This window comes from Seriola dumerili, unplaced genomic scaffold (assembly GCF_002260705.1).
Source record: "Seriola dumerili isolate Sdu_G_001 unplaced genomic scaffold, Sdu_1.0 BDQW01000056.1, whole genome shotgun sequence".
Classification (NCBI taxonomy): domain Eukaryota; kingdom Metazoa; phylum Chordata; class Actinopteri; order Carangiformes; family Carangidae; genus Seriola; species Seriola dumerili.
Window position 1 is genome coordinate 6,062,087 of NW_019174311.1, and position 10,149 is coordinate 6,072,235.

Sequence of the window (10,149 nt, forward strand, 5' to 3'; positions counted from 1 at the left end):
GTGTAAAACTAGGAGCGCGCCAGCTGACAGACTTTTTTCTGTTCTTCCGGGAGGAGTTCAAGCCCTCGAAGGGATTTGGAGAGGGGCAGAGAGAGACAGAGGTGTAGCTGGGCTTAGGTACCGACCCTTCATATTAAAGGGCCTTTTTACTATGGTAATCTCTGCTTGGGGAACAGGGTACAACGCCAGGTATCAAGGGATTAAAGATAGATGTGTTCAACAGGCTTTTTTTTTTTTTTTTTTTTTTTTTTTTTTTTTGGTTTTTTTAGTTGGACTTACTGAATTGCATTATTATTATTTTTCTCTGTGTGTGCGAAATGTGCTTAAGTGAAAATCCTGAGGAACATTATCAATGCCATTACTTAAAGAAGAAGCTGGCTTGGTGTCAGCTTCCACCGTTGTGCTCTTTTTGTTGCTGAACGAAACCTCCTTTGAAGAGTTCATTTTGTGAGTAAGATACTATTCCAGGATCTGTGCTCTCTTTCCTGTTGGTGTGTGTACCATTTGTATTCTAGTGTGTGTTGGGACCGGCTCTCTCCCCACTTCCCACCAATCAGATACAGAAGCATCCTGGAGTTATAAAGTGGCCTAATACAGTGATGGAGATAAAAACCTGCACATGTTTGGTTTAGGAAGATTGATCAATCATCCTGGATTCTATCAAACTTGATCAACAACCCAACCTAATCCAAGTACTACAACCATGTCCCTGTTAGTTCAGTCAAGTAGCAGCACCACAGATATGTTCATATTGTCCGTGATATGTTCTTTCTGTGGTATTCCCATTGACCCATCCTCATTATTCACATATGGGAAATAAATGTTAGATTCCTATTTTCTGGGCAGGTATTTCATGTTAGCTGTGTTTAGGCTACTAGCCTTAGCCTTATTCTGCCCTCAGTCTCTCCCAGAGCAGAGAGAGAGAGATGGAGAGGCTATGGTGTAATTTTGTCTTGCCAATAAAGTTATTTTTGAATTTCATTGTCAGAGGGGACACAGAGTTTGTATGGCGAATTGTAGCAATACCTGACTCATTCTGGCTACTCTTGTTTATTGCAATAAGAAAATTAAACAATAAATGTGTATGTGAGTAAAACATTATAAATGTAATTTAAATGAAAAAGAAACTTTATGGTAAATACTATTGGTATCAAGAGAAACCATGGTGGAAAAAAGTAAATGTCAATAAATCATTAAATGAAACTCATGTCTGCAGTGTGTTTATGAATCAGTCACCTTCTATCAAATGTCAGCGTTCATAAAGAAACATATAAAAAACAATATCTAATACAGTATCTCTTATGCTTAAAAAGAAATCAGTGATAATCGTTAGGAGATCCTCTGTTTCTCTACTGACAGGGAATTAGTGACTAACAAATTTTGTTTTTAGAACTAAATAAAAAATGGAACCTCCTCCTGTAAGATCTGCTGCCATAAATTAGGAGTTGCTCTGATATTAACTCTCCATGGAGAAGCTGCAGGATTTGTCCCAAAATGCTGCTACAATCTCGCCTCTGTTCCCTTCAAACAAAGGAAAGACTTGTTCAGATGTGATCCAAAGATGTCCGACTCACCATTGTGATAGCGCTGTAGTGTGAGATCAGGAAACTGCTCATGTTCAAGTTATTTTTTTTGTCTGCAGTTTCCATTAAATGTTTCATAAAGGGGTCCAGATCCCTCCAAGAGGTCACAAAAAATTTGAAGGGTTGCAGATAGATGGGAAAGAAAAAATAAACTCTGTTATTGTTACTCTTCTGTTATTTTGTTTGTTTGTTTGTTTGTTTGTTTGTTTGTTTGTTTGTTTGTTTGTTTGTTTGTTTGTTTGTTACTTTATAGGCTACACCTTGTCAGGAGGATGCACCATAACCTTTAAGGTAAACTGAGCTTGGTGATCTCCTGGTTTGGGCCCAGGAACTGTCGACCCAGTCCCCTTCCCTTTTATGATCAGGTTCCTGGGGGAAAGTGTAGTATAGATCAAGGGGGTTGCGTCCAGAACAAAATGTTGATTTTAGGCCGTTTGCAATTTTACTCTTTTTTTGTGTTTAGGAGGTTATTTTACTGTTGACTTATAATATTTATCTATTGTAGAACAAAGGATTGCATGATATGCAAAAACAATCACATTGCGATTATTTTGGCAGATATTGCAATGTGAGATTGCGATTTCAGTTGGAATGGTCGTTTTGCATTTCATTTCATTTCACAGAAAAAAATATAAAAAAGGTGATGTGATTTTTGTTAGATCTTGTACCAAACAAACATGTTCCTTTACGAATAGAGAATATAATTTGTATGCCAGGGCGTCTCCGCAGCATCACTATGCCTAAGATGCTGACAACAATGTGACAAATTTTATCTTTATCAAAAGAATTGCAGCTCCTGTGATTTTTTGCGGCTCCTGCGTTTTGGATATTGCACTCGGCCATACTGCGATTTCGATAATATTTCAATTAATTGTGAAGCCCTAGTGTAACATTTCCTGCAGCAGGAGGAGATACTGTCTCTTAAAATGGGGGCTGGAGCTTCTCCCAGGAGTTCAGGCCATGCTGGCATTAGCAAGCCACTGTCGCTGCCAAGGGCCCTAATGTAAAAATGCGTGGTGCCTTCCTTTTTGAAAGGTTTTTCTTCAGTTTTGGCCAAGCTGATTTGCACTATAGATCTCCACTGCTGAAGAAAACAAACAAGCAAACACTGTTGAACAGTCTTCACTGCTCGATCAACCTAACACAACTGTGCAATCGAATGGCGTTCAATACAGCTGCTCTGCCATAACATGTATCTTTACAGAGCTCAGTTTTTGGTGGCATTGTCAGTAATGTTATTACTGAGGTTATAGTTAAAGGTGATGTGGTATTGGACTACATTATACCAATAGATGTTTATTGCGAGACCACTAATTATGACTTCAGTGTTAAAACCTATAATTTAATCAACATAGTGTCAACACAGACCGAACATTATAGGCTACATACAAGTAGACTTTTTGTTCCTAATAAGCATACCTAATAAAGTGGACAGTGACTGTATTTGGTATCCATAGTAACATTTTTTTTTTTTTTTGAACAATTGAGCGTTTCACCAAGCGACATGCTTTCAGGCTCTGGAAGAAATATAAACATAAACACTATAACTTTTTAGTGAGTCATCTGTCTCGGCTGCTGTCTGAATCTCCTCTGTGAGCAGCAGATGCAGCGAGCAGGAGGCGTAGCTAACTGATGCTGCATTGTACTGTCTGATGAAGAGCAGCATTGTGCTGTCTCGAGTGCATTGCTGATTTCCTGTAAGCAACAGCCCTCATATCATCCCCCGGGGACTCATTTGTTTCAACCATTCCTTACCACAGCGACAGCAGTTCTCCGCATCTTGTAACAAATACACAGCTCAGCCACTAGATGGTCCTCCTGTTGTGACTGAGAATCAGCTCCACTTGAAACAATGCAGCATATGGTCGAAAAGAGTTGTTTATTCTGCACTGCATGAGCAGTCAAAATTATTTTCACATCAACATTGTGTAACACTGCAGCGCTTGGGATGTAATAATGAAGACGAGGACATTCAGTACTGATATGTAGGCTACAATATTCATAATGTCCTGAATATATACAGTACATTAAAGAGAGCTGCCCTTTCAGCTCTGTGACTATATAGGATATGAAAGAAGAATACTGTGCCATGTGGCAGAGAGGAGCAGATTGGACAGATGGTTGCTATGCTGTACTTTATTGCCACGCTCATCAAAGACATCGTAAAACTAAATGATCCATAGGGTAGGATTCTACAGCACCTTAAAGAAACAAAAATGTCACTACTCAAAGATGGATCTTCAGATGGTATGTTGTTGGTACTGAAGTACTGCAGTCTGTGGTTGAGAAAGTTTAATGCTGCTGACATATCCTTTATATTCGCAGGCAAGTCTTACATGTTTGCATACTCGCATGGAAATGTGGGAAAATGATTGTTATAGCCTACTTACTTGATTTATGTGAAAACATAACAAATAAGTATTAGTATCATTAAATAACAAATGGATCATTTAAAGTTGTATTTTATGAAAACATAAATGTTTTTTTTAACTGTACATGTATGGTTAGGTTGCTTTAGATAATTATCACATGGCCCTTTTATTTAATATTTGGCAATGATCCTAAATCACAAAAATGATGGTTCTCAACATTGAATTTAAAATACCTCCACCATGACATTTTATTTTGCCAGATACTTATAAAATGAATTACTTTACTTTCAGAACAGCACAGAAAGAAGACAGCAGAAGTAAAGTACTGTATATTCCTGCACAGATTCCGTGTTTTAATAGATCACAATTCCTAGAAAGCAAAAGCATAATGGCATGGATCTGAGAGGCAGACCCAGAAACTCTTAAAGAGCTCCATCCATCGACATGTGGCAATAACACAGAGAAATGGTTAGACAGGGATCTTCAAATGCAATCTGAAGAGGTAGAGATACGTACCCGCACTTTTCTCCAAATGGAAGTCTGCGCCTGAGAGGAGTGGGCATGTTATTCAGTCTCCCTTTCTTTCTTCCTCCTTCTGTCTTTTTTTTTTTGCATCACACATGTTCTATGCAAAAAGGAAGCTATGAGACTGAGCTTTAATGCTGATGTGACGGCAAGAATGTCTTTTTCTGTTTGTTAAAATACGATAAGATGTCCAGTTATTTGCTGATTTTTGGCAAGATTTGAACCCAAAGGGGAAAAAATGAGATGAAAGAATCCGGATTCAATTTGTAGATGACAAAAAAAATGCTATAATTGCTTTCTGTGCTGACATTTCCAGTCTAATTCAGATAACACATTCTTTCAAGGCTTGAATGAGCTTAGAGAATAAGAAATCTGAGGCATTTGCTTTAGAATTACAGGTAGACTATAGAAATCGAAACACAAAAGATAAGAACCCTCTCACGTTTACCACGCATTTTCACATTGTTGACGCAGTAAATTTTGTAGAATTGAACTGAACCTTTGTTGAAAGTATTGTATTGTGGGTGTAAGGGTACCATCTACGTCTACTAACACCTACGCTGGCAATACAAAATCTTGTCTGCAAGAAGAATGAATACAGGATATCTACAGGATATCAGTCTACATAAATGTAAACAAAAAAAGCTTTTCAAAGCTTTTACGCATTAGAAAGAAAAAAGTCATGACAGCCAATAATACTTATGAAATATCTTCTGTGCCTACAGTTGCGACTAACTCAAAATGTGTACACACTGTGCTGCATTTCAACTACAGGGAGAACAAGTGCAAGCATGTGATCGTACTGCAAATTGTCAAATCCCACAGAGGATACCATATCAAATGCAGAGTGGCATGGAACAGGACATCATCAGCACGAAAATATCTCTCTCTCAGTGTTATAGTTAAGGTTAATCCAGGCGTGTACCCTCCTGTCTGTCTCCACGAACAGGAATTGGCAGGTTCAGGTGCATCAGTGAGGAGATAATTAGTTCAGGCTCCACAGACAGTCTGGGAGGAGAGAGAGAGAGAGAGAGAGGGGACACAGCAAAGCAAACGAGTCTGTAATCTCATTTCCTTAACTAGTCACAAAATTGTGTTGAGACCAACTGTAGCACTTGCTCTTTTCATTTCAGCTTGTTGTCTTTTCTCAAATGCTGCATGTCATTATCAGTGTTTGTGAGGCTGCTCGGGGTGTTGTACCTGTATGTGTACCCCAGAATTACACAGCAGTGTATGCTCATCATCATCTCAGAGGAAAACTGTTTCTTTTTATCAGATTTGCAGACTCCACTTCTTCTATCTCAGTTTCATTTGTGTTCTTCGCTTTCTATATTCCAACCACTCTCATCGGTCTACGGGCAACATCCCGCTGTGACAAACATTTATCAGCCCTCCCTTGGCTGAAGTATTTCTAAAGGAAAACCTCAAGACACAACAGTGACATCTGAGGAGGGCATGAGATAGAGGGATCAATCCTCTGACTAACATCTTGTTTTCTTCAGGGAAATTAAGTCAATGCTCCGTAATAACCAAACTCCCACTCAGGTCAAACAAAATAGCCACATTCCCTCGGGTAATATCTGTATACAAGGGGACTATGTCATACAGCACTGATTTAGGCGCACAAAAGTGAACCTAGAGCCTCCTATTTGTGTCATCAACAGCTCTAAAGTGTCAGTTGTTGCTCTCACAAGGCATCCTAGTAATGTCTCAGTAGTTTGAGGGCTGAGCTGACAGCAGCTAGATGGCTCAGTTGTGTGGGCATGGCAGCAGCTCGAGACAAAAGCCACAGTTGTGAGAGAATGGTCTGCAGTCCTTCATGCCAGAGTAGGCGGTCAAGGCAAATTGCCCTTCTGCACTGACGCAGCACAGGCCATGGCTGGAGAGAATCTAATTAACCGTTCTCGAGCAGTGAATGGAGACGTTTCAATAAGAGGAAAATTTACGGTGTGTCACATAGACTTTTGTCTTTGAGCAAGAACATGATTTTAGCAAAGCAATTAAGTGTACTATAAATTATTATGTTTATTTAAAGGCTATTGGCTATTTCTACATAGTCTGCATTAGCATTAACAGCTATTTATTTACTAGTCTAGAAGAAACGTTCAAATTCAAATTTCATTGCCTTTCTCACCAAAAGCTGTCTCCAGCGGCGGGAAAGTAACCCTCTTGATTTGCTTCTATTTGTATCACTTCTTTTTTCTTACTGAAGTTAGCATGCTAACCAGCTAGCCCCGGCCCAGTCAGACCATCCCACTTTCTGATATGGGAGTCACTGTAGCGCCCATGATGCCCTGAAGAAGTAGCGTTGCTTCGAGGGCGTATTATAACCTCTTGTGTTGTAATTGCAACAATGACAGGAGCTCCTGGCAAATCTGGTAAGCAAACAGCTGTCAATGCTAATGTTGGCTATGTGGCAATAGCAAAACTTATAAATAAATCCTTTAATTATCTGTCAAATGTCAGGAAGTGGAAAGTCCAAACGTACAACAGGACACAAAATTAATTGAAGAGTAACCTGAAGGCAAATCTTAACAGTAAGACTGTTACAAATTCATTTTAAGTTGAAGTTGAATTAAATAGTTAAATTAATAAAACATGTTTATTTACATTACGTTAATGAGAAAAAAAAATGTTGATTTCACCAAATGCCTGTGTTATGTTTTATCATGGAACATACACAATAAACACAGGTACACAGGTGTCACTAATTAAGTGACCGAGCCTTCTACAACAGTGTGACAGCGAGCCAGCAGGCACAATACTAGGACCCTGAAACAAAAGCATCTAAATGAAATTCTGCCATCATTAATTTTATTATTCACACTTGTGCCTTTCCTACTGTGACATCTCAAAATGTCTTGGAGGACCTAAAGTCAACAACATGAATGCAGTCAGATGAAGCAAACTGCAACACTATATAAACTGACAGTTTGACACTAAAGCCAAATGCAAAGCAGATGCCGAGGGATATGACAGAATATGTGATTAATAGGGGCGGTACCTTTTTTAGCCACATTCAGACTGGATGACCAGGAGTGGCAGGTTTGAAACAAATGCAAATCAGACAGACCATTGGCAAAACTGAGAAAACATAGCAGAGGAGCAGTTGTCGTTCATTTCTATTTTGAAATGTAGTTGTACTTATCTACAACTACCAACAACATTAGGAGAAAATATCACATTTACGCAACGACCCTCTGGTATTCAAACTCCTGCCCAGCTGATCTACTACTGTCCGTACTGTACAGCTCCTTGATGATGTGATTACCCAAAAGGCACAGTGAGTCACAGATGTCTTCCCAAGAATGTTCTATTTAAATCTCCCACAATACATCCAATGTAAACCCCGGAGCATTTTCAGGAAACGATGGCGACGAAAACGATGGCGGGACGAGTGGGAGATGGGGGGAAACAGTGACACTGAGGCTTGATGGTGAGACACTGGATGTAATGTGAAAGATAGTGTGTCACCTTTAATTAGATGATGAGTTACTGACGGAAGGAAACAAATAATGTTGTCATTCAACGGTATCCTGTTGTGACAGCCACTCACTAATTATCTTTCTGTCCCCTGACGCCGGTGTCTTGCTTTCCTTAGGTCCAAAGCAATATCTCACTTTCACACTGTTGTTATCAAATATCACACTAAATATCATAATTGATAAACTGACATTTATGAACAAGTGTTTGTCTTTGAGATGAAGTGTCTAAAAATGTAAGATAAAGAAGATGAGAGAAGAGCAAGCCCGATGACGATTTCCTTAGGCTCCTACCAGATGAAACCAGATTATCACCTCATGGTTGTCTGCCTCCATCACTCAGACTAGTTTCCGGTTACATCCCTGTTTATCCAGAGTCATATGAAATATGAAAAATGGTTTCATATGAAACCATTTGTGTGAAATTTGGTCATAATTGCTGTGTGAAGTCTTGAGTAATAGCTAAAAAGTGTTTTGTGAGATCACGCTGACCTTGACCTTTGACCTTTAGCCAGCAAATCTAATCAGTTTGTCCTTGAGTCCAAGTGGAAGCTCGTACAAAATTTGAAAAAATTCCCTCAAGGCATGGAGATATTGTGTTCACACAGCCAAAACCACGTTTTGTGAGGTCACACTGACCTTGACCTTTGACCTTTAGCCAGCAAAATCTAATCAGTTCATCCTTGAGTCCAGGTGAATGATTTTACCAAATTTGAAGAAATTCCTTCAAGGCATTACTGAGATATCACATTCACAAGGCCAAAACCATGTTTTGTGAGGTCACCACACCCTTGACCTTTGACCTTTGACCACCAAAATCTAATCAGGTCATCATGAGTCCTAGGGAATGTTTGTGCCAAATTTGAAGGAGTTCCATCAAGCCCTTACTGAGATATCGTGTCCACAAGAATGGAACGGACAGACAATCCGAAAACATTATGCCTCCAGCTCTGGCTGTCGCCGGCGCGGAGGTGTAACAAATTCTACCTAATCCGTGTGATACCTTTCATGGTTTATATCTGTTTTAATGGAATCATCAGATGCTCCCTCTTACCTCCTTTACATTCTGTTCTACACAGGTGTTTTCAGTTATTCTGGATGATTGCACCTCTGTTCAGGCTAAAGTTGGGCAGAACTAAACTGGGAAAAGACTCATAGCAATTTTGTCTTTTTGTAGAGGGAAAATGACACTTAATGGAACTTGATATCATTACTAATGATGCATACTCCATTAAGTGCCCAAGTAAGCTAGCATGCTCAATACCAGGACCATGAAATTATAATTATGAACTGCACCTGTGTTTTTCCAATGGCGTGTCAAAAAAGGTATTTGTGTCCCAGTTACTTTTTATATAATATTCCTAGTGAGGTTCTCAGCATGTAGCGTGTTCAGTGACAAAATTAACTATGCTTTAAAACGTCAGTGTGCATACTTTAGAAGCATTTGACTTTTGAGTATGCTGCTGATGTACACTATTGTCCCATGATGCAATGCACAAGGGAAATGGAGGAGCTACTCCCACCTGAAAAACACTGAAATATTTTATGCGACGTTGGTGAGACCCAAGACTGAATTGTCTGTGCATGGCATCCTGAATTTGCTATTTGGTGTTGGCTGTCTGTTGGCTGAGGTATTGCATTTCCTGGCACAGTAGTTTAAAAAGTTTTTTTTTTTTTAAAACAATAGTATAATATATGATTCTTAAAATACAATTGGTATGTAGTATGAAGCATGTGAGTGAATGGTAATAAGGTAAGGAAAAGACCACGAACAGTCTGTACAAAATCCTTAGAAGAGGTCTAATCAAGCAAATAAGTGGGAAAGTGGTGCAGGTGTACCATGGGTATGTAAAGGTTTTAAATGTTAAAAGCAACTGGCCTTTTTTACAGCACAAAACCTCGTATTTGTATGTACTGTATTATCATGAGTGAATCACAGCACAATCATTATAATCAGAACATGGCACTGTCTCATTATACAGTTGTGGCAGATTTATAATGAATTATGATGCATGTAATTATCAGATAGTGATGTATAATGAGTTTATAATGTGCTCCCCATGCTCACAATAGACTTTAAGTCATCCCAGTATCTTATCAGTTTTGATCAATCTTGGCCATCCCTGACATCCTCTGGCTCAGACAGCCAGTTGTTACAGTAAGTGAGGTGGAATAAAGGTGTAGTCC